Here is a 7485-nt window from a genome sequence, read left to right as displayed (position 1 = left end):
TCAAGGGCTGGGGATTTAGCTCAGCTGCACAGCGCCTGCCTGGCAAGTGCAAGGTCGTGAGTTTGATTCCCGGTACTGGAAAAAACAAAACAAAACAAAGCCTGCATTACCAGTGGATGATTAGCTACATTTTTGATCACACCTTGTAAAGACACTTACAAAAGAGGACTTCCAGAACTGCTTCTGATTGCAGCAAGAATGTTAGAATAAGTGTATTTGAAGCAAGAGGTGTATTTGAAGAGGATTAATGGCAATGTGTCTTTTACTGCAATTTTTAAAAAAATTTAAATACTGATCTTATATTTGGATCTCACCAACAACATAGATGAGTATTTAACACATGCTGATAGAAATCAGATACAAAATAGTACATACTATATGATTCCATTGATATGGAATTCCAACTAAAGACAAATTTAATCTGTAGATAGAAATCAGAACAGGAGTTGCCTGGAGCCAGGGCTGGGAAGGGAGATTTGAAGAGGGCTCAAGTGAGTTGTTGGAGTTGAGGGAGATATTTCTTGATTGTGGTGCATGCATGGTGTATACATTTGTGAGAATTCATCAAATTGTATACTTAAATTATATATATATTATTGTTTGGAGATGGCAGCTCAGTAAATTTGAGTTTAAAAATCTATATATCTAGAGGAAGAAAAAGGTGAGAAATACAAAAGTGAGAAGTATTTGGAATCTGGGGTACAAGGTAGCCATGGATGAATCAGTGAGACTGCAGGGACGGAATGTAGTACACAAAGGGTACATAGCGATGAGCTAACCTAGTTGTCTAATTTCTGTAGTCTTCGGAATAATTTTCTTAACACATAAGGGAAAGCTTTTGATGAAACTTTACTGCCTTAGAAGAATTTTTTTATTATTAAATTATTTGTTTATCTTGGTGGTGGTAATCTCCCCCTTTGTCTATTAGTGTAAACTTATAATACATAATAAATGCATTCATTGTGGGCAATTGGTGCATATACATGGCTTAATCTTTTATACTTTCCCCTTTCTTCTCCTCCATCCCCTACAAGAGAGAATAAAAATGTAGTAGAATAGAATAAAAGAGAATAAAAATGTAGTCCCCAAGGTGAGGGTTATTTCTTACAGAGTATATTTGAAAATCTTCAATACCAGATTGGCTAAATGGAAGTAAATAAGAATCTAAACTGGCCTTGGAATGCTATAGAAAGAAGAATGCCCAGTCCAGGGTGCTCAAATTGGAGCTTGAGTTCATTTCCCAAATGATGTCCTAGATGGGCAATGTTAACTCCTAGGTCGAGAATCTGACAACTGGAATGTAGCTATTTAGAAAGAGTTGAGAACGATTGACACTTTCACTCCATTTGAAACCCATCCTATTTTGCTCCCCAACTCCCTCACAGGATAAATTTGTGATTTTTTTTCTCTGCTTAGGATTCCATCTTAGAAGCTTCACTTGTAATGTAAAGGAGGGGAATGGATAACAATGTGCAGACGAATTTTAGAGGGAAAAAGTGCCCATGCCCCACCCTGACACAGTTCACTTTTCATCAGCGTCTGTAGCACTGGTGTTAAAGGAATGAGAGTGGCTCCCCAGTTTCACAGCACCATTTGTTAGAAAGATTCCTTTCTTCGTGAATGTTCTCAGTCTCTTGGCTGAAACTCTTTGACTGTGTGGCTCAATTTTTAAAATTCTGTTCCACTGGTCTATAATTCTATTCTTATTTCAACCTGAGTCACTCTTGATTACTGTAGCTTTGTATTAAGTGCACAATAAATTGAGTAGTACAATTTCATTTCATTTTTGTAGTGGTTTGAAGTTTTGTCATCAGGTGTTGTTTATATTTTGCTAATTATACTCTTAAGCATTTTTTGATGCTTTTATAAGTAGTATGCTTTCATGTTCCAATTGTCATACGAAAAACTTTCAGCTAGCATAGTAGTAAGATTGAGGAAGAGTAGGAACCATGCAAGAATGTCTACTTTCACCATGTTTACAGCATTTTACTGGAAATTTTAGTCAGTGAAATAAGGATAAAAACAGCAGAGAAGAAGAAAGTAAGGACCTACAGTTTGGAAAAGTAAAAGTAAAATAATAAGGTAAAATAAAAATACTTTGCCAGTTTCAAACAGAACAAACCACACAGACATGTAGGTGAATGTCAAGATGATATGTGAGTGACAGGAGTAAGGTGTATTTCATTTACATGAAATTCTAGAAAAGGTGAACAAAATCTATAATGCCAAAAAAAATTAGCATTTGCCAAGGGGCAGGGGTATGGAAAACTGGCTAGGAGGGGGCGAGGTGGGAGCCTGTAGAAGTGATGAAACATTCTCTTATTTTGACTGAGTGGAGGTTGCATAGTTATGTGCATTTGTCAAGACTTTTAAAATGTACACTTTAAATAGATGTATTTTATATTGCATATATGCCACAACAAAGTCAATAATATAAATTCCCAGTTCATATCTTAATTTAAAATATGTAACAAAATCTTACAACTGAACAGTGTGAAAACAACCCAAAAATTTGAACAGGCCACCAAACAAGATACAAGCACAGGAAAGTTGCTCAACACCATTAGTCAAGCAGAAATCTCCAGTTTAAATTATAACCACAATGAGATACCTGTACATACCTATTAGAATGGCTATAATTAAACAATAACAGCAAATGGTACAATATTAAAAGAACAAGAACTCTCATTCATTGCTGGTGAGAATGCAAAATAGTATACCATTTTGGAAAAGAGATGACTCGTTTCTTGTTAAGCTCGACATACACTAGCAATACACCAGCAAAACAAACAACAAAGTTAAGTTGTATTGATATTATTTGTCCATGATAATATGTGGCAAGATGAACATGTCACTTTTGCAGTACTTTTCTCCAATATCTATAACCAAAGTCCATTCATAGAAATTCCAGTTTAAAGAATGTTCTACAAAATACCTTTACTATTTTTTTCAGTAAACTTTTAAGAGCAGTCTTCAGTTCACAGAAAACATAAATGAAAAGTAGATTTCCTGTACAGTTCCTGCCTCCACACAGGTATAACTTCCCCTACTGTAGACACCCTGTATATTAAAAAATATATTTAAAAATATATTAAATATATATTTAATATATTTTTATATATATTCACAGCAAGAGTTCCAATATATTAAAAAAATTTATATCTGCAAGTAGAATGTACATTTGTTGGTCTTGCTTCCATGCCCACCCACCCCCATTCCCAGCCTCTTCTTATAGGTAGCTAACCATTAGGGTGTTCTTTAAATTCTAAGCAATTTATCTCTCTTCTTATGAAAACACTGTTCTGCAGCTTGATCTTCTTACTTAACATATCCTAGAGATGATACCATATCAATATGTAGAGAGCTTCCTCATTTCCACTTTACAGCCATGTCATATGTTTTTATAGTTTATGTAATCATCACCTTATTGATGAATGAGTAACATAAGGAATGAGTGCAAATGCATTTTAGGAAGATTTTTAGAAGTAAGATTGCTGAGTCAAAGGGTAAGCACATATGTACTTTTGGTAGGTATTGCAGGAAAGTTGTACCAATTTAGATACTCACAAGCAAGTTATGAGTCTCTTTTTCCATATGTGTTTTATCAAAAGTAATAAATTTTTAAGAATCCTACTCAGTGAAAAATGGTGTTTTGGCACATTTCCCATTTGGATTCTTTGTATAGTAGATGGAATATTTTTATTGTGTAATGAATATTTTCAATAATCTGTCTACTCGTGTATTTTGCCCACTTTACAGTGAAATGTTAAACTTTTTCTTTTAAAGTTTTAAGAGTTTAAAGTTTATTTCTCCTTTTCTTTTGATATGTCTTTTATTTATTTTTGAATATACTATAGAAAAGTTTTCTTGCAATGCATATTTTTTTCAGTTTAGGGTTGAAATATCCAATAGTGAAATACTTATAGAATATTTCAAGATTCCTATATAGTACAGTTTCACATTTCATTGCATCAGGGGGAAAGCACTTGACCAAATGTGAAAATACTTGGAGCTGTCTGCTCAACTAAATTTTCTTTTACTATTTTACAACCTTTGTTAATTTATTGATTCAGTGATAGCTGTTGAATTGATAATCTGTGCTAAATATCTTTATTTGGTGTCCTGAGCAGAATTAGTCACATTTAACATGGAATGCTTTTGTTATGGCCTGGTTTTGAGATATGCAATTTTCATAATAGGCTCTTTGACATCCTTGTTTCTCAGAGTGTAGATGAGAGAGCTGACCACTGGTGTGAGAATAGCATACACCACAGTGCCCATGATGTGGAAGTCGAAGGGCAGGTCAGTCCTATAGGCCACAGGCTATGGCAATGGATGAGTAGTAGGTGCCCACCACCAGGAGGTGGGAGCTGCAGGTAAAGAAGGCCTTTGAATGTCCTTCTTGGGATTTGATGCAAAACACTGAGGCCAGAGCGTGGGCATAGGAGAGAAGTACCAGGAGGAGGGGGAGGAAGGACACCACCATGGCAATGCAGAAGCCCATGAGGGTCTGGGGGGTGGTGTCAGAGCAGGAAGCCTGGACCAGAGCCAGGTGGTCACAGAAGCAGTGTTAGATGTAGGTAATGTCAAATGCCATCTTGGAGGTCTGTACCACTGCTGGGATGGGCAGGAGGAGGGCAGTGAGCTAGGCACTGGCTGTCAGCGCAGCACTGGTGTGTGGGTGGGGTCACGTGAGCCAGGTAGTGCAGTGGGCGGCAAATGGCTACATAGCGGTCATAGGCCATCACCACCAAGAGGAAAGCTTCTGACCAGTTGCGGCCATGGAACATATACCTTGCAGGAGGCAGGCAAGGAAGCTGAGGAAGTGGTCACCCAGCAGGAATAGGGACAATATCTTGGGGACAGTGGTTGTAGTAGAGAGAATGTCTAGGAATGAGAGGTTAATTAGGAAGAAGTACATGGGCTTGAGGCTGGGCTCTGCTGCCATGGCCACCAGGATCAGGGTGTTACCCATGACGTTGAACAGATACAGGAGAAAGAGGAAGAAGCTGAGAAAGACGAGATATTTTGGCAGAGACGGGATGCCTGTAAGGTTAAAGATGATTAGGCAATCCTCTGACCCATTGCAGGTTATGGTCTCTATGGTTGGTTTTAAAGCTGGATGCTCAGGAGATAGATAACCTGAAAAGCAAGCTTATCTGTGAGCAGAACAACTAGAGAGTTTTGGAACAGGAGGTATGGAATGATTACTGATTATTTAATTGAACCATGTTTATTTACAACTAATTCTAGAGTATGGATAATAGCATCAGTTATACCCCTTAATTATTTATTTCATCTCAAAATTATTATATCATTTTAAGATCAAGTATAGAAAAAATACCAACAGTAATCAAACTATGTGTCACTTGCTGGATATATCTTAGACAAGATGAATAAGACAAAGAAAGTTTCTACCTTGTGGGGCTGAAATTCTAGTGGTAAAGAAAGACAATAAGAAAGAAATCACATAATTATTAAATTGCAAGTGCATTAAGTGCTATGGAAGAAAGTCTGAGTCCTTTTTCCATGCCCCATATGACACTTTTGGGGATGTAAGATTTCTTAAATCAGTGTGGAGCACCACCTGGATGAATCTCCTTGAAAGAAGAGCAGTTATCTCCAGTTTAGATAAACCTGCCCTATTTCCATGTATTGATATGTACAGAGCTGGCTAGGACTTTTCCTTATCCCTTCAATTGGCTTTAAACAATGCACATTGGTCTAGCCAAGGTGCTGATGTATAGTCTTTGAAGCAAGGCAACAGGTCTGTGTTACCCCACCCCCGTAGCTCCCCCAAAACATGTATGAGCTGGGCAGGATGGAGAGCCGTACTCCATGCTGTGAGCTGGGATCAAGCCTTGAGACAAGAGGCTATGACTTCCTAGGGCATAAAAAAATTACATACCAGAGCTGAAGCACCAACCCCAAAACATTAGATATTACCTTGAATTGTATTATGCAAATTACTCCTTCGGCATATCCTTCCCGCTGCATATTGTGGAGGTGATTTCAGACCACCTACCTAGCCCGCTCACAGCATCATGTACTTCCTGCCATTCTCACAGTCACTCATCCTCAGGCTAATGCCTTCCTCATGAATTAATAAAACCCTGGTTTGGCCCTGGATCAAGGCCTTTGTTCCAGATAGCCATCCTACTAGCTGGATTTAGGACCCCCTTGGCTCTCCACAACTATAAATATGCTTTATTCTCACCATGGGTTGCACTGGAAGTCGTAGATTGGAATTAACTTGCTAGAATTCCAATAACTTTTCCATGGGATTACAAATATAAACTTCTTGGATCATGATGAGGACCAGAAAAGGCTCACTACAAATTAGAACTCTAATTTGCTTTTTGTTTGGGATATGCTCAAGTGTGTGTTTTGTTTTTTTTTAACGACATTTTTGTCACTATTTAGCTAGGGAGAGCTGATTTCTCCAAGGTTTCCACACTGCTTTCTCTCTCTAATAATTAAGCAGGGACTGGCTCCTTTCTCGCGTTTGTTTGGTGCAGTGCTTTGCTTTCTCCATCCAAGTTGAATACTCTGTATCCTGTCTCTGCATGTGGTGCTGTTTGTCATCATTACAGTCAAGGGAGTGACACTGAAAATGTTTGAGGCAGGAAGAATCATTCCTGACAGGGTTCCCATTAATGGCCTCTTCCCATGATTCTGCAGCAACAGAGAATCCAACACACTGTGTGCGATTCCATTCAGTGCCCTCCCTGGTGCTCCTGAAGCTCAGCATGTGCCTCTGTGTGACCACTGCTGCCCACTCCCATCGCCTCCTTTGTCCCCAGGTCAGAAGGTGTCGCAGTGTTCTGGAAAGGCTTGGGAGGCATTGTTGGTGGAGATAAACTGGAGATCAGCTCTAAAGCAAAATAACCCCTCCCAGGGGAATCAGAAGTATTTCAACACACAGCTTGGGGGTTTTGAGCTGAAAAAAAGCACAGCACTAATTCATTGTGTATTTTAGGCTTGTCCTTTGAACTATATGACCATCAGAGCAAGTCTGTGATAACGTTAGTATAGGGCTGCCTTAATCCTGATGATCTGTGAGGAGTTTTCCCTTATTTCCCTTAGAATCACTCTTAATATTCTTCTAAAAAAATCTCATGCATAAAACCAGCAGTATAAAATCTAAAAAATACTGTTTAAAATTTTCATTTTTCTTGTACCTAGTCCAGAGATCGTGGGGCCTTTCCCAGGTTTGACAGCCATCTGGCCTTAGAGCCAGAAACCATTTCAAGTGGTTGAGTCCCAGGACAGGGCCCCTTTTCTCTGTACATCTCTCCTGGAGAAGCCAGTAGATTGAATTTCTAAGGGAAAAATATTAGGACAAATGTTTTATTTCCTTTGCCTCCCTCTTCTCCCGCCTTTTTTTTTTAATTGTTTGTTTTTACAGTACTGGAGTTGAACCCAGGGTCTTCACACTGAGCTACTTCCCAGCTCTTTATTTTGAGGGAAGTTCTCACTAAATTG

General features: G+C 38.5%; 1 pseudogene; it reads right to left on the bottom strand.

Annotated features, from left to right (window-relative positions):
- Positions 1 to 4161: 4161 nt before the first annotated feature.
- Positions 4162 to 7224, bottom strand: LOC102016048 (annotated as a pseudogene).
- Between the last annotated feature and the right edge of the window lie 261 nt (positions 7225 to 7485).

This window comes from Chinchilla lanigera, unplaced genomic scaffold, assembly GCF_000276665.1.
Source record: "Chinchilla lanigera isolate Chin_1 unplaced genomic scaffold, ChiLan1.0 scaffold00013, whole genome shotgun sequence".
NCBI lineage: Eukaryota > Metazoa > Chordata > Mammalia > Rodentia > Chinchillidae > Chinchilla > Chinchilla lanigera.
This window is presented reverse-complemented; position numbering and strand designations above follow the sequence as displayed.